Genomic DNA, 19,063 nt, shown 5'->3' on the forward strand with positions numbered 1-19,063 from the left:
ACACTACGGACCAGTAGTGTTAACAATTTACTCTCTTGCTGACCGCGTTTTTGCATGTAAAAATGGGAGTATTCTTTCCCATGCGTGTGAAGGTTGTTGGAGAGGATAGTCGCACTATTATTTCGCTGCCTTCACGAGGTTTTTTGAGGCTATTCCTGAGAGTTATTCCTGAGAGCTCACCGGTTATAGTGCCAAGTGTTGTGCTTTGGTTTTAAAATGTCGCCTTGCCTTGAATCGGAGGAATCATATTCCTTCGTAGCGTAGGAAACAAAGACGACAAAACGTCGCGATGTCTGGCTTGCTACGGCAGCTGGAGCTCTCGCGGAAGCGACACAGGCGTACTGCTTGCATGCTCGCATAAACAAACAAATACGGGCGTGATTCGTACACAGCTTTCACTACTCAGCCAACGGACATCTATAAATTGCTCAGTTGTGCGCCCACGAAAGCACTGACGGGATGCGCACTAAAGTCAACCCGGCAATATTTCGGACAATGCGCTACCCCGGCATGTTTTAAAAAAGCGTGGCATGCCTTTCGCCGAGTGCAGGCTTAACTGGACGGGACGGAGCTTGCGGGGTAAAACGGTAGTGTTTAATGGCGTGATTTTGAGGAAGGTGCTAGATCACGTGGTTTGAAACTTCCTATGGATGGTTTCTATTCACGTCACGTAAAAACTCGGTACGTCCTCAAGTCCGCTAATGAGGTCGTTTTACTACGTTTCTTCGAAGTGGCATTTAAACGATGTAATGGAGCACATTTTACTTCACCATGTGAGAGTAATTTTTTTGGTGCAAGGGAGTTTTCAAAACGCATCAGCGGCAAAAACCCCTATCACGGCTAATTTTTGCCAAGAGTGCGGCTTTAAGTGGGGAGGGCTTAAAAATATCGATGACACGGCGGCAATGCCATCTCCTGTCAATGTGCGCTAAAGAATGCGCTTTGCCCACCCAACGACGTAGTTTCACAAGTACGCCTTAAGGCATAGCTGATGCAATCTAGTGGCCATGTGACCAATAAGGCCTTTCACACGTGCAGAAGCTCGTTGAAAAGCACTACACTGCTCGTGGACGAAGCAGTGGAAATTATTACATCTATTGCAAGCCAAGGTATAGATAAAAAATTCGAAATGTCAGTGCTGATGTGATGCCTGCAAGAGTTTGTAAGGGGATGAAAGTGACACTCTTATGGAAAGGCACATGCAGCAAAATTAGGCATCCAGGCTTTATGGAAGAGCATCGCGCTATTATAGTAAGTTTTGTAGGTTAACTCCAAATAAAGCCTCCTAAGAAAAGCTGAAACAATTCGCTGCGCTGAAGCAGATTTGTTATCAAGTATTGATCAACCAGGGTAACAATTTATTGAGCAACTATAATGTGAGAAAACATATTTAGGGTGGCGTATTAAGAGAGTTTCAAGTCACGCAGAAGATTTACACAGAAATCATCATTCGTGTCGCAAGTCGCTAAAATATTTTTGTACTTCTGACAACGGTGTGTTCTGATATTCCTTTCTAGGATTGCTTCTTACAAATTTCCTGCACAAATGCAGTTAGGTTCGTGTTCATGCAGCGACGAGAAACACGTTGCTTCACAGTGCATACGTGTGAAATTAGTCACTGGTATGTACTGCTAAACCTCATCGCTTTCACACGTCATTTTGGAGACATTCATCGAGACTGTCTTCGAGTTTATCCTGTATTTATCTTTGGAAAATAATTTTGCTAGTTAGGACTAAACTCATCGCTTATCGCGAGAACTGCAGGCCCTATTTTGGCAGCGGTGGCTCGTAATGCGATGCACAGACACGTCACATAAGACCAAGTTGTTACGTCAATGAATACACTGAAATACTGCGCGAGTAATGTAGTGCCATTTTAATATACATTGCGAAGGCGTGCAATAAAGCAAGGATGACCGGACCCTGTGTTCGCTGCGCCTTCATGCGACAGGCATTTGCTATTTACCTGGGGCGGCGAATTTTCAAATTCTGAATTTACGGTGCATTCCGCTACCCTGTATGCATATATATTCTGGAATTAAACTTGGAGCTTCCGCACATTAAGCGGCCCTCTAGTAATTCCCGTGATGCCTGTCACATCTCGAATCGCGAAAGATGAACGAGCTCAGACTGCTAACAACTTTTTACCAATATGTTAACGAAATAGACCATTCGAATATTCCATCGGCACCTCATTATGGCTTTGCCTACATGAGCACCATAGACGTTACTGCTACAGGCATTCCATCGTTGAATAATAATTTAAAAATTACTTCATCTGGTGCCGATGATAACAGCTCAAAAATTCTTAAACATACCGTGGTTCATTCTAGCGTCCTACTATGTCACATTTTTCGACAATCTCTTGACTCTTGACAATAATCTCTTGACAACAGGTGACTTACCATACGAGGGGAAAATTGGAAAAGTCATTCTAACTTTCACATCTGGTAACCAAACTAAAGTTGCTAACTATCGCCCAATATCACTGACATGCATATCTTGCAAACTTCTTGAAGATTTCATTGCATCTAGCACGGCACTACATTTAGGAAACAACGGTTTCTTTTTCTCAAAACCTCCATAATACCTCATTCCTTCCGTTGAACGCGTAAAAAATTGTGCCGCTAGTTTTATTGCATGAGAGTACAGCCGGAATTCCAGCATAACTAACATTAGGGCATCGTTATCCCTTCCATCCATAATTTTGCAGAAGAATCGCACTTATTTGCAGCTTCCATAAACTTGTTTACAGCCATCATCCATTTACCCTACCTCTTACACAGCCGAATCTCACATCGCACCGACTGCATAATCACCTCAGTTTCAAACGGCTTTCGGCAAAAACCACCGCAATCAACTCATCAGCTTTGGCACGTGCAATCACCTGTTGGAATGGCATTTTCGAAACCATCGCTCACATCTCTTACCCCGTTATCGTCACACAAAAAAAGAATATGCAGCATTTTGCTTTGAAACGTTTGTTTTGTTCAATTTTCCTATTCTTTTTACTATTGTATAACTATGTTCAAATAACAATGTTCAAACTGCTTCGGTTTGCACCCAAATGTGTAGCCCACGTCACATTATACTCAAGTGTCAGCTCGTGAGGCACCTGAATAAATTAATAAAGAAAGAAGCCGGATTTCGCTTTTGTTTTCTCACAGCTACCGCTGCGCTTTTTGCAAGGGCAAGGGCTTCAAATTCCATAATGTGTTTTTAGAGTTATTTTGTAGTGAACACACGAACACATGACATGACACCTGAACACATGACACGAACACCTGAGTTGAGGTGCAGGTCGTTTCTTCATCTGTACGGAAAAGTTGACGAAGTGCACGATACCGCGACGGCATCCTGCTCGCGAACAATAGGTGCAATAGCTGTGAAGATAAGGTCGAAGGCAATAACCGCTTCGGATGTAAAACAGCATACATGTACCAGTCCACGGCTACATGGTCACTTTGACACTACTTGCTACAAATTGACTAGAAATATATTGTGCGTAATGGCAAACGAGTTCCCTCGCTAAATGAGACGGCGCGGAAAGCGTTGCATGTAAAAGCCTGTGTAAAATAACAGCGCCATGAAATGTCATTCTATCACTCTGTCAGAAAATATGTTTAAAGAGACTGCCTAAGCTATATCGACATAAGAAATAAATGTACAAAAGTGCAATGGGGTTAGGGAATGGATGGCCTGCTCTCGTCCCCATTATGCAGCATCATTTTTGTCGACAGCGGTATAGAGATACCATGTAAAGGAAGAGATACGGATATCATGTTAGAGGCACCATGTGTTCTGCACACGGTAAGTCTGCAGCAGGGAAAAGCTCACAATCACTTTGACATACACTATAAAGGACGAAGGCTAAAGCCTGCGCACTCCCGACACGTTCAATAATTTACTTGACTTTCTCTTTCCAATGCGTTGTTACTTTTTATTACTTGTTTTCTCCCACCAAAGGTCGTGGATTCGAGTGTCTTAATTAACTATATCTGAATTAGCTGTGTCTTAATTAACTAGGCCTCATTCAACATCAAAAGTGGATTCGACTCGCACTGAAGAGCATGGGTTCGATATCTTTAATTAACTGTATAATAATTACCTCTGGCTTAATTCGCCTTAACACAAAAGTCATGGGTGCGCTCATCAATGGCGGCACCATCTTTTTTGCTGCCATTGAATGTCGGTCCCACCAAAGGTAGAGGGCTCGACCGCCACCAAAGGTCGTGGGTTCGAGGCCCATCTAGGGTCGGGAGAATGGGTCGAGCCATTGACTTTGGGCCGTTATTTTGTAGCTATGCCTTATGCCTTATTGTATGCTATTCTTATCATACACCACACACGGCCGCCTGATCCTGTTGATAATGTGGGCAGACCGTCGCTCTGACCACTGGCCAAGCGCGAAAAGCCTGAAAAGCATAGAATCGGAAAAGGCATCGCTACAAAATACCGGAGTTGGTGCCATAACGCCGGATGGTAACTTTTCGATAACACCGGACAGCGGCTTTTTCAGCCCATGGGCCACTTATGGCTTTCGCCTTCGTCTTAAAACTGTAGTCAGTGCTCTGGCTATAAATATCATTGCAAAGACCGAGATCGCCCTACAGCCGACGGTAGAACTCATTGCTAGCAGCAGTAGAGCTACGGACTGGGGGAGAGTCATGTCCCTGGAACACCTGTCTGCATCGATTGTGTTTGTTCCACCGTCCCACGACAACGGCGCAAGCTGGCTTTTTCGACTGAACACGTCGGTATAGTCCTACAGCACGAAAGGATTTCTGTTTCCGTGGTAAACAATGTAACTGATTATAACGCTTTCCGTTTCGGCAGTGTGCTCCCGCTATACGAACTCCCTTTTCTTCATCGCCGTCAATCTTCAATCCTTACTTTCCCCTCACCCTTTCAAGTACAAGGTTGCAGGCCAAGGTATCCTTGGTAAGCGCAGCCTCCATGCCACTCTTCCAATACGTTCTGTCACTCTGAGTCTAGCTTGACTTCATTCGCAATCTGCACACATGTTGCGAGATCCGGACTGCCAAACAGGAACTTTTTTCATTCCTGTTTCAGCTTTGCTTGAGCGAAAACGGTTCAGTTACGGTTCAAGTGTATTTGCATAACCGCATATATTCAATTGAGAAAAACAAACATTTATTTTGTATCAAAAATTCGAAGCAGCTGCTAAGCTGCACTGAAAGATTGCGCCTATTTTTTCTTCAGTCCGCAAGTAGTTACAAAAGAATTGCGCAAATGCAAGACGAATGCTGCAATCTGTGAGAAGATATGCTTTATTGAAGCAGAGAGAGAGAAAAGAGAATATATTGTGGAAACACCGAGAGTCCTTCAGCCTTCTCTGTGCTCAAAGGGGAAGATTAGAAATATAGTGGACTGATCAGGAAGTATTAGAACAGGCTGCAGGACGCGATTATATACGTTTTCACGAACGTCTCCCGTCGGACTAGTTGGTGCTGGGAACTTCGAAATGGTTTTACGCGCAAAAAATAGGACACGGACTGGCTCAGGCTTGCAACAATTTTTATTTTTCTCGATGCTTCCCTTATATACTCTCTGCAATGCGAACAGGAACATACACAGGTGAGTTCTCATGACATAAAAAACGGAACCTAATCATATCCTATCAGCCAGGAAACTAAACTCATTCTTGTGAAGAGACAACGACGGAACGCTGATACATTGTTCACCAAACTTTTTAATATACATCGCCTCTGCCAATTCCCGTGCCACCGTATCCTCACTTTTCTACAGTATGCATGTGTTTTCCAGCAAAGGTTCACGTGTGCGCACTTTGTAGTGAGACGGCAAATGCGAGCCTGTCTCATTCTTGACTGACAGAACATGGGGCGCTATAACGTAAAACTATTCCAAACTTTTCTATTCCATTTCTGCAATCAGCCTTCCACAATTGGTGAAAAACATTTTTTGACTACCCCCACTTTCCTGCCTGTTACGAGACGTCACGACAACCGCGATAGCTCCTCATCTGATATGACGTGTACACACTGATTATGCATGATTTCACCGAACAAAAGAAATATAGTTACTTCTGATTCCACGCATTTTCGCCATTAGCCCTCGACTATTGGTTAAAAGTTTTCACAGTGCACCCAGTTCACCTGCCTGTTACACGAGGTCACTAAACCCCAAGAACTAACCACGTCAAAGTGACGCGTACGCGTTAAAGATGCATTAATATGCCGAACAAAACTGAATGCTCCCCTGAATAGCGGCAAGCTGCCCCGTTCTCAAAGGAATAAAAGATGGCTGCCACCGATCGCTCAAGCACTGGCTACTCGAACCTGCAAGAGAGCATGGGTTTATTTGAGTATCATAACACTTTTTGCGTGGCCGTGTAAAGTTTTCGAGCACTTTCGGCACGTTTACGATCTCATTATAACAACTATTTTTAGCTGAGGATGTGCTTAGTGTCATTCTTAGGCTTCCGTTGCATGCCGCCGCGATTTTCGACCAGCCACCTCAAACTAAGTAAGGGAAAGCCGACCAATCGCAGACGCCGGCACCACCCTCTTCATCCGGTTATCAATTTTCAGTGGAGTGAGTCGGCCCCATCGAATCCCTATCCATTTGAGCGTGCTCCTCGCCTCTTGTCTGCCAATTAGGTAAGACAAGACGCTCAGTGTTTTTAAAGCAAACAAAAGTCACCTCCTATGAACGAGGAGAGCGTTTCATTCGTCTGTTCGGACAACCCTGCGGGTGACCGCTCGATGCTTGCGTCAGCGGTTAGCAAATGTGACGTCCGGAGATTTGAATAAAAACATATTGGAATAGTTTTACGTTAGAGGGCCAATGCTCTCATAGGCGATCGTTTATACAACGCCCTGTTTGACCCATGTATACCTCACCGCAGTCTAAAGGAATCATATCAACGACGCCAGCGGGAAATAAAAAAAAAGAAATACACTGTACGTGGCTCTACACACTTGGCCCTTGTATGGAAGACAGGCGCGCACAAATGCGAGAGAGTTTCCGAGGAGCCAAAAACACTGCCGCTTCATCGTACCTAAAAGCAACATTCTTTAACGAATGAACAACTCTGCGTATATACGGAAGGACAACAGGGCGCGTTTGCCGTTCCTTTTCGCATTCTTCCGAAGAATTGTTAGGCTCAAGGCGAAATTTCTTGAACAAAGCTTCGCTCACCGACACAAACAAAGAAGCAGGGAAGGCCGCCGAGCAAAGCCTAGACACCTGCAAATTATAGCTTTCCTGAATAACGTGGGAGCAATACATAGAGCCAGCTGTAAGCTAGTAATGGCAATAGCTCGTTATACTGCTTTCCAATAGGGGGAATGAAACGACAAGAGTTCTTTCTGTGCACAGGCACAGTACATCCAACAAACATGGTTTTCATGAAGGATGAGATGAAGGTCTAAAAATGGCAGCTTGTGAAAAGTACGAAGCTCATGGGTAAACCTGAGCCCTTGTCCGATAAGTTTAGAAGTGTCTAATACGTACTTAACAAACTTTGTGTACGCACAGTTCTGTTATTTATTCAAACCAATCAGCAAGTTATCTACATACCTAAAGATTTGCAAAAACTTGTCCTTCAACAAAGCGGTTTCCAAGGGGTGGTCAATGGTTGCAAAAAAAGATGTTGCATAACACAGATGCCGCACACGACCGTATACATATACCATTCCTCTGCACGAACAGCTCCTCTTAAAAAAAAAAAAAACACATGAACATTGCCCCACGATAAAACTCCAGAACAGCTAAACCCTTTCTACCGGAACTTCTCGCTTGTTCTGAAAGGACACGTCCCCATATTTTTCAATACGTGACCGCACAGCCATAAAAAGCTCCCTGTGTGGGATATAGTAAAATAGCTCTTCAACATCAATTGGACCCGCCATGGTTGCTCAGTGGCTATGGTGTTGTGCTGCTGAGCACGAGGTCGCGGGATCGAATTCCGGCTACGGCGGCCGCATTTCATGGGGGCGAAATGCGAAAACACCCGTGTACTTAGATTTGGGTGCACGTTAAAGAACCCCAGGTGGTCGAAATTTCCGGAGTCCTCCACTACGGCGTGCCTCACAATCCGAAAGTGGTTTTGGCACGTAAAACCCCATAATTTAATTCTTAACATCACTTGAGAAAACAATACCCGACAGAGCGATTATCCTGAAAACACCCAATTGTGTAGCCAGAATTTTATACTAAAGACGGGTAGGCTAATACCATACTGTTAAACTGCTTCAACAAAGAGCGACTGATGATTACCTGCCAAAAGTTGTTTTCCCTGATTATGCACTTGAACAGCGTCTCAGGTTAAAGAGTTTTAGAGCTAAACACAAAGACTACAGCCTTTGCGCTCCCTGATGCTATTTGCTAACCTAAAGAGGCCACGATTATTACGCAACAGCCTGAGCTTCTACCATGGGGCCCAACAGCACAAACCCCACCGCTTTGTCCGCCGCTAGGAGGAGTAGGTCATTCTGTCTCAGAAAAGACACAACACAGTCCAAACGATCACAGCCACTCCGCCTTTCTTTTGAAAACGTCCTCGACAAGCTATCCGTACCATCCAGAACGCACCTTTTCTGGTCTTCTGTCTTAGCCCTACTGGCCACATGTCTATTCACGGAGAGCAGCTTGTGGACATTAAGGGTAGATTGAACACTGAATTTAAGCCCGTGCTTCAGCACCAAAGCAACCTCATCCGGTACTTGAATGTCCTCCAGAACCTGGAGACCGGAAGAGCGAACCGTTTTCTTCCTACGCCTGAGTAGAAGCAGAAGACACAGTTGTCTCTGGAATTCAGAATGGCACACGCTCGCATTTGCCGTATTACTGCCAAGTGTGCACGTGTGAACTTTTGCCGGAAAACACATGCATACTACGGAAAAGTAAGGACACGGTGGCGCGGCAATTACCATAGGCGAGGTATATGAGAGAGTTTGCCGGCGTATGTATCAGCGTGCCGTCGGTGTCCCTTCACGAAAATGAGTTTAGCTTCCCGTTTGATAGGTTACGAGAAGGTTTGATTTTTATCTTATGTGAACTCACCTATGTCTGTTCCTGTTCGCATGCCTGAGGGAATATAAGTGAGGCATCGGGAAAAATAAAAATCAATTGCTAGCGTGCATCCCTCCGTGGCTGTTATTCTGTTGTCCATGTCTACATTTGTGCGCCTAAAACCATTTCTAAAAAGAATACGTGTTCATGTTCGAAGGTCCAATTCTCAACTATAATATTCACAATTCACAGATTGTATTAATTAAGAAAGAACTTAAGAAAGACTTGATGGTTCGCTTCACTGATGTACGGGGCCATAGTCCAGCAATACTTTTTAACAGAATGTCCTTTTCTTAATTGGCGCTAACGATGAGATCAACGGCTGTCCTTCGCGGTCCTGCCAGGGACAAGCTACAAGTATATATACTCCATGGTGTCAGGTACTTTGCATGCATCACAGTCTGCTGAGTCCGCGCGTCGGATGCGATGCATATATTGTTGCGTGAACAAAGCACCAAGTCTTCCCCCGGCTCAATGCGCTGCAATACACTAAGGGAGCTTCTACTTTTAAAATCACGGGAAGATAGTCTATACTTACTAATGAGGCAAGTATAATTGAGCCAAACGTTAGTGGAATACATGGATGAAAACACCCAGGATTGGTGACCAACTTGAAGCGAGAACGATTACTTTATGGTTTACGATTTTGCTGCGGAGTGAAAAAAGTCGTATAGCTCGGTTAGTTTCGGTTGGAGCAAAAATAACCATTTTTTGGTTGTCTGGTTTTCGGTTCAGTTCGCGTTCAATACCCTGTTGAGATCTATCTCTATTAAAGCGGACTGGCACTGCTAAATACACTTTAGAGATACATTTTCGATCGCTAGAGCCCGAACAGCTATCCATCGCCCTTGACTTAAATGTAGAAGCTGGGTCCACGACGCGGCAATTCTGGTCTTAAAGCTAATTGGCTGTGTTCTTTTTTGTTGTTGGCATCATACATTTTCGTAGTCAGCGCTTGGTACCGAAGCAATGCGCGCACGATATCGTGAATCTGATTTGCTGGGCATGTCTGTCCCCGATCATTCACTAGTTCAGCTTCTAAGCATTTGAAGATTCAGGTGCTGCGCTGTGACGCTACCCCTCCACTTCCGCCACCCACCGACACTGTGGCCATGTCAAAAGAATGGCAGTCGCCTTCCACGCCAGCGCCGTCACAGGCCTTCAAGCTCAACAGTTCTGTAGTATAGCGAATATCCTTCTTGAAGCGTTTGGCTAACAATTGTCGTCGATGGTTCCTGCACATTTGTTTTTGGTGAGGCTCCCTGTGCATTTCTACAACGCCCATTTGACGTGAGTGGCTGGTTGCATGAATGCAGTCACGCTCTTCCGTATTTGCTAAATTTTGCATGTCCGTAAAACTTCGGGAACGTCCGTTACTTGTATCCGGTGTCCTGCATTCATGACTCATTTTTTTTAAAATGTCATGTGTTTTATTGAGTAGGTTTCTCTCACATTCCACTATCTATGCTGTTATTATGACCAACTGCTCGACAGGCAGCTACATAGAATACCGAATTCCAATATCATCGTCTATGTAAATAACCCTAAGGAAAGGAGAAATAAATGGGAGGTAAAACAATCAGCATATATTGTTATTGGGAAACACATCTATTTACCAATTCTGTTAGCACTCTGCAATTAGATTTTGGTTTATGAACTCTCTCACAAGGAAGCCATTGCATGCTGAGGCCCCCGTGAAGTTGGATTACAATGGTCCGCCAAGGCTCCCAGCCTTTTCAGACTGTGGTCTGTGTTCACCATATTGGAATGCCCTGGTGAACATTGCTCGTAACCTTCCTTGGATGTAAGCCGGTTGTACTCGAAATAATCCGACTTCATTCATGTGTGGAATGATCGACGCCTTGCCCCCCGGCAATAGGTTACAGAGACTCGCCACAAGTCTCCGGCATGGTCCAGCCACGGCACTGTACAATGCCGTACTTCAAGCGTCACAAGAAGTATTGGCCCGCCAAACAGCATCCCCCCATCGTTACATTGCTCGGTCAGCGCCGGGCACCCTTCCCAGGACCTTCGCTCATACTGGGTGCAGCTCAGCATATCGACCTACCGAGCCACGTTCCAGGACCGGGCCGCCAGCCCGAGCTATACGCCCTGTATCCATTTACGTTGGGTCATCGTCGGACCGAAGTCCTACCATCGAGCGTGACGGCCCACCTTACTACTGTCACCTCGTTGGTCGTGCTGTGGGCAACCCGCGTACTCGAGATGGCGGGCGCGATAACTCCCCGAATGCCCCCCCGAGAAAGGCACCTCTGCCGGGCGCCGTAGCGTCCTCCAGCTTGGTCATTCCCTTGTACACGAGACCTCTGGCTGGGAAGCCATCTCTCCCCACATTTAGGTAGCGGAGAGGTTGACCGCCGGCCCTTTCCGAAAAGGACCTCCCGTATCAGTGACAGGAGGCCTGAGTCCTGACAACAGGAAACTACCGATTGTCACCTTGCGGTGCTAGATTTTAGGTGCTAATAACACTGTGATATTATTCAAAACCATATTTGAAATTTTTGCTTCCCGCATGAAGAAAAGTGGGTATGATTTCATATGTGTATTGCATTGTTTGTCAGTCCTGTGCTGGCATTCTAGCTGTGTATTTACAGATTTATTCTGTTTTCGAAGTCACCTGGCATCACACGCACCGGATTTGTAATGTAGCCCATATATTTCCTTTTTATAATCATTTGTAAGCCCGCATCTCAACAAGTCAACAAAATCCGTTTATTTACAAAATTTGTACCGCTTAGCTGTACATGCTAGAGAGCTCGCGAATCACCTTATGGAGACCACGGGATGCGAGCCCCGTAGGGATTGCGAGAGACGCCGTATAGGGCAGGGGCAACGTAGACTGGCACGGGAGCTGATGCAGATTTCGCCGCAGCGGCAACGCGAATAGGTCTTGCATTGAACACCGCGTCGGCGCTGTATCCCGGAGCTGTGCCCGGCTCGTTAGTGTCAACGGTAGCGCGGTAGCCATTGGCGTCGGCGATGTATGTGACCCGTCTGTAGATGCCGTTGGCGTCTCGGTAGCCGTACGATCCTGTCTTCACATTGTTTGCGTCGCTCTTCTCGTTGTGGTAGCTCCTCGATCCATACTCGTCGAGGTTGTCATAGCCAAAACTGTAGGGCTGCGGCGGCTGCGAAGTAACAATGACGGCAGTAAGTGACGTAATCCCGCCAGTCGCACATGAACATCTCCCCAGAAAGCCAGCATTTTTCCCTCCATCTTTCCACCACAATAAAATTAGGCATAATTTTCATGATGAACAAAACGGGATTCAATAACATGAAGAATCTACGAGGCGGCGGAGCGTAAATTTATTCTTAAATGAAGTTCGCGCCCGCGACTACGCATGCTAGGTGATTTTATGGCCCCGTATAGCACAAGACATAAACGCTAATGCTGGCATTCGAGACATCACTCTAACGTTTCTTGTTAGCACAGTACTGCAGTGATGTAACACACCAAAGTCAATTAACACAGTAAATAATTTAATAATGATAGAAGCCTAAGCGACTTATTTTATATGTTGAGGTATAATTATGCACCTCCTTATTCCTAGTAGTCGCAGATCTGCGAAGCAAGAAATCAAGCCGTTTGCTCAGTGTGTGCCACAGAATTCCGTATCTGCTTTCATATAGCAGGTAAACAATTTTATGCAAACTATTTGTCATGGCGAAGGAGCATAACTACTAGTTATAGAAGCGATGATAAAACAATACTCACATAGACTGGTTCAGCTGACACTACACCAGGTGTGGCGGCAGCAGCTAGGAGAGGTCCCTGGAAGCTGTCATAAATGTAGCCGGGATCACTGTATCTTTGCTCGGCAAAGACACAGGAGAAGAGGCAAGCTAGAAGAGCCTAAAACAAAACATTTCGCACAATCCAGCAATTGAAATGAATTTCCTCTCCTCGACGGCCTGTAAAGACTACTCATGAGTGGCTTCGAAAGATACCGCTAGGAGAGAGCTTGACTCATTTATCTCAAGGCAGCCCTGAATATCCCTGCCCGCTGATCTATTGGCATGTTATTTCTGCATAAATCTGCCCACAATTACGCTTGTTGGGAGTCTGATATAAAATAGCGTTCACATAATGTAAATACCACATAACATAACAAACCCAGCTTGCAGGCGTTTCGATAGCCTTTCCATGTTGGTATTATGCCCAAAGTAAAGAACTGATTCTATCTCTTACCTCAAAATCGCAACCTATATTGGAGCTGCACTTCAAAATGTCCTTTCAATGTGGGTGCCTTAGAACGTGGACTTATTTCACTTTTTTTCGTAGTATGCAACGTTGTAGTTTACCCAAAAACAAGAAATACTTACGACTGAGGTCATGGTTCACCGTGGTACCGAAATATTAAAATTCTTCTTTTATGAAACTGCTTGAGCTGCTCGGAGGTGTTTGAGATCTCTGTGTGCGGGCAGCCAATTTTATAGTGCGTGGAAACCTTTTTTTGTGCTATTTCGAAACTTGTCTTCCCCACTGCCGACGCAGAAGGAAGCATACGTCACACATTTTTGTTTTAGAATGCTGGTGGTGACAGCCAACTACGGCACGGGATGAGACGTTTTCTCGCTCCACCTTTTTTTTGTTATTGTTGATGTCGTCATTTACGCTGCAGCACTTCCTCGCATGCTACGTTTGTCCGGTTACACTGCACGTCACTCTGGGTTGCGTGACTTTACTATTTCTTTTTCCTCGCGGGGCATTCCAGTGTCACTCGGCAAAGAGGAACGATTTGTACAAAGACGCGCGCTTCGGAGTTCCGGTGTGCCACTTGGCTGCTGTTTTTTTTTTTTTTTTCGCTGCAACAGCTTTTATAAACATCGCCTGTGACACGCAGTTTTATTTTGCCTTTACAGCTGCATTTATGCAAGATGTGGTTTGCATCAGAAATGAAATAATGCAGATGACTTATAAAAAGATATTCACTAATTCCCTTCTTAATTATTCATCTTGGGGCACATCTTACAATCACGAAATTTAATCGCAGCTGTAGTTAGATGTTCTGTGCGTAGCGTAAAGTGGGATACGAACAGGCCTTTAGAGATTTGCAACTCGAAAATGTTCTACGAAATACATTGACGATCCAGTTAAGAGATTTACATGAGCCTTACGTATAACGCAAACGAATATGTTAGCAGATTTTGGGGCGGCTATTGTTAAGCAGGCGTGGCTTCAATGTTGCATTCAGAACGCCTGCCCTCAAGTCTATAAATAAAATCAGTAAATTAGCGAGTCTTTTTCACTTTCACCTGGGCACAGCGATTTCTCGCGCCAGTAAAGACATAGTATTCCTGCAATCTACCTCAAACAAGTGAAACTGCACTTTGTGTTCCATGTCGGTTATTATAAGAAGGTTCGAACTAAAAAAGAACGATAAAATAAACGAAAACACAACGGTATTTGTCGAGGCGAATTTGTGGGACTGAAGAACTTATACCAAGACATTAACTAAACACAACGCGCTTCATAAACTGAACAATTAGGCGCAGTGACTACAGGTTGACTAGTTTAAAGCTTGATGCTATAATATAAAGGCGATAGCGTTACCACTGTTTCGATATAGGTGAATGACTCAGCACTTTGAAGTTTATGCTGCACCGGCGTACTGCTGAGGGCCACGACGTACGTAGCTACAGTGCGCTTAGACGTAATTTCATTTCTGAGACTGATTATCTTAATGTGGCTGCCTGACTTTCCTCGGAGTTCTGATTCGTGTTTTCTCTACCTGCCCGGAGGAAGTTCAGTCAGGTATTTCTAACTTATAATAAGCTGGCCCGTGGCAACATAATATTGATAGCAGGCATAATAAACTGGATAGCTATTTTCTTTCACCCAAGCTCGAGAAATTCTTAAATTTTTGCTTGTTTTTGGCGATTTATTGCATAGCCGTCGACACAGCAAATATGCTGTGTGTTTTTCTTTTTTGCCGGGCGCGCAACAGATAATTTGTTACCTGCAATGCTACGCGCTCAAAGCACGCGGGAAGACGAGCGCGGCTTCGGGCGTAAGAAAGGCGCCTGATCATGTTATCTCAACTTGTGGTGGTGGTCTCGTAATACCAAACACCACCGGCGCGCACACACACGCAAACTAAATTACCTTGCTACCAAAAGCTGAGTTCAATCAGTACTCGGCGGCACAAGAGTGGAAAGCGCGTCCCCGTGAGGTTCTAAAGGAGGCCTACAAAGGCACGGTCCGATTTAGCCGCTTTCGGTGACACGTTGATTGCACGGATATAGCCTCCACAGGGGGTTTACTAGCGGGATCTTAGATTGTTTGTCATAACACATGGCCATGTCCTGTTCCGGTGGCGTGACAAGCCTCTTTTTTCTGCGTATGAAGCCGCGCTGCACTTGACGGTAATCTTCAAGAGGGCGTAGTACAGGTGCTATAACTATTTGTGGCGCTCAATTGAAGATTTATGTTGTCGTCATAGAGTCGGTGGCTGCCTAAAAAGCAGAAAGAAGGGAAACGCAAAATTTCGCTGCCAGTATTGCTTTAAAGTACGAATTCAAATGTTTCAAGGCAGGTATATTTCCTTAAAGAACATAATACTGCTCAGGTGACTTCCACATTTAATTCAATAGATCTAAATACAATGAAACGTTGTAGACTCATGTTTATAAGTTCAATCCATTGACAAAATATTTTAAAATCTGATTAATGCTAATCTGTCGTGACAAAAAAATTCAACCTAATAACACCTATGCTGACTGGACTTAGGCTGGACTTTCCACAGGCTTAGTGATTCCTTGTTTCACTGTTCAAGTTAAATCTTCCAATGAAAATGGTAATGAAACTGGCTCACGCATTCTTGCATTTTCCAAGGCATCTTACTGCACTGATGATAACATTCTTTACTTACGCTTCAGTCATATGTGTGGCACGTCCAAACCCTACTCTCCTAAACGAATTCCTTCTTACCAGCTACCAAGAAGATTCCGTCAATAATGTCACCTCCCATTCTGCAGTTTTTAAGCGCGCGCCAAGGTACAAACTGCGGTCGTTCAATACTTGCGTGACAAATTTTCACTTGGCTCCCGTTGGCGTGGCCATGTTTGATTTTGTGGTGACACGTCCATTATTTGCCTCTGCCGGCCTCCGCTGCGTATGCTTTTGCCAGAGCAGCGCACGACGTCGACGCAGCGCAGCGAGCCCCTTTTTACGCAGGTATCGCTGACAATGGCTGCGTGAGCAGCCCGAAAGTTAGACCAACGCTTTAGAAGAAATGTAGATGTTATGTAGCCTTCACTCCAAGCTAACTACGCCTTCTCCAAATGTTGCATTTCCGTACTGCTTAGGGCTGGTGAGCTTAGTTGTAAACTGGGCCTCACCGTTTAGCGCATCGGGGCAACATGGGTCGCACACACGCCAACGGTAGCGTTCGCGAGCGCATTTCCGTACGGTGCGTATAAAAGGGGGTAGGGCTAGAAATGTTTTTCCGTATCACAATTGTATATAATTTCAATCGCTGTACTAAATGAGGCAACGTTTGCCATCTGTATGATGTTATTGCTTTATTTATTTCTAATTGCTTCGGCTCACAGCTTGTGATGTTTTCGGTTCTGTAAAGTATTTTTGGTGCGATGTCACGACATTAGTTATTTTTGTCGTATTCACTAGAGAATCTGTCAAATACTCTAGACTACTTTAGGCAACGCTCTGAGCTTAAAAAAATCAATGTTATAAAGTTTTGTATTAGTTACATAAAATACAGATGATTTGTCACTCGTTTATATTGTGGCTCGTGACGAATTATTTAGCTTCGATGGAGAGAGAGACAAAAGGGAAGAAAAGACAGAGAGGGTAGCCATTTTAGGTACGGGCCGCTTGCCTTGTGTTGGGGAAAGGGCCAAGGGGAATAAAAAGTAAAAGAAGAAACAAACAAAATTTAATGAAGTAAACATTCACCCAAGAACGCGATGCTACGCGCTACAACCTTCAATATATGTAGTAGAATTCACAAGTTCTTAGGAACTTGAGTAAAGGTCTTCAGGACTTGAGTACCGAAATCCATCTGGACTAGTATCCTTGAACTTTTTCCTCTGTGTTGGGTCGATCATTCAGTTTATCGAACATGGTCGCGAGCACTTTTCCTACCACATTGTAGCGGGAAGAGTCACATAAGAAATGCCTGATCGTCTAATCACAGCCACAGTTTTCGCAAGCAGGGCTTTCGGCCATTACAATGCGGAAGAGGTGATAATCATCACCAACCCATTTTTATGTTTATTGCAGGACGACAGGCCATCCGTGCAATCTCCTATTACCCCTGTTCTGCGCCAAGTGATTCCAATTTGCGCCTGCAAATTGCCTAATTTCGTCATTCCAACTAGTTTTCTGCCGCCCTCGACGGCGCTTTCCTTCTCTTGGCATCCATTCTTTAGCTCTAGTGGTCCATCGGTTATCCATTCTACGCATTACATTGCCGGCCCAGCTCCACCTTTTTCGCCTAATGTCAGTTAGAGTATCGGCTATCCCCGTTTGCTCTCTCATCCCCACTAATCTCTTTGTGTCTCTTTATATTACGCCTAACATTTTTCGTTCCAACGCTCTTTGCGCTGTCCTTAACTTCTTATAGAACTTCTTCGAATTTCTACCCCCTATGTTAGTGCCGGTAGAATGCAGTGATTGTACATCTTTCTTTTCGATGATAGTGGTAAGGTTCCAGTCAGGATCTGGCAATGCCTGCCATGTGCACTCCAACCCTTACATACCATTCTGTAAATTTCCATCTCATGATCCCTTGTGGGTAATTGACCTAGATAAATGTAGTCCTTTAAAGACTCTAGAGAATGACTGCCGATGATGAACGGTTGTTCTCTTGGCAGGCTATTGAACTTTAGCCTTGTCTTCTCCAAATCAACCTTCAACCCAACCCCTAAACTTTATCTGTTAACGTCCTCAATCATTTCCTGCAATTTGTACCCAGTGTTGCTGAAGCAGACAATGTCAGCTGCAAACAGAAGGTTGCTGAGATATTATTAGTTTCATAGCCTATAGTTTAATAGCCCCGTTTATTAGCTTGAACACTTCTTTCAAGCATCAAGTAAATATCATCGGAGAGATTGTGTGTCCTTGCCTGACCCGTTTCTTTATACACATCTTTCTATTTCTCGTGTGGATAACCAAGGTAGCTGTCGCATATTTGTACATATTTCCGAAGATATTCACGTATGCCTCCTGTGGTCTTTGATCACGTAATGCGTCTGTGAATGCTTGTATCGCTACTGAATCAAATGCGTTTTTATAATCTATGAAAACTGTATATAGAGGTTGATTGTACTCTGCAGATCTTTCAATTACCTCATTGATTGCATAGATGCGATCCACTAGAGATTGGCCCTTCCTGAAGCCAGCCTGTTCTCTTGGTTGAGTGAAGTCAAGTGTTGCACTTATCCTTACGGAAGTTATCTTGGTGAATATATTATACAATATTGAAAGCAAGCTAATAGGCCTATATTGTTTTTACTTCTTCAACGTCTCCCTTTTGCTGGATTAGTATAACGTTGGAATTCTTCCATTTCTCCCAAACCGTTGAAGTCGTGAGACATTTTGTATGAAGGGGCGCAGGCTTTTCAACCATGATGTCTCCTTCATATTTGATTAAGTCGACCCTTATTGCATCTTCTTCCGTTTTTCCTCACTTCATGTCTTGCAAGGCCCTTCTAACTTCATGCCTAGTTATAGAAGGAGCCTCTGTACCCTGTTCATTACTACTTCGAGTGGCCCTATCGTGGCTGCTCTGGGTACTTTACAGGTCAGTACAGGAATTCTTCCACTGCTTTTACTATATCTTCGAGACTGCTGATATTACAATGCATATACTTCAGTACATACACCTTGTCCTGGCCTTTGCCAAGTTTTCTTCTCACTGATTTCATGCTGCTTCCCTTTTTTTACCACTTCTTTCGCCTTTATCAAGGTATAATTTAGAAGATCCCCTACTTTCTCTTTGTTTATCAGTTTTGACAG

The sequence above is a fragment of the Dermacentor andersoni genome, chromosome 2 (genome assembly GCF_023375885.2).
Source record: "Dermacentor andersoni chromosome 2, qqDerAnde1_hic_scaffold, whole genome shotgun sequence".
Lineage (NCBI taxonomy): Eukaryota > Metazoa > Arthropoda > Arachnida > Ixodida > Ixodidae > Dermacentor > Dermacentor andersoni.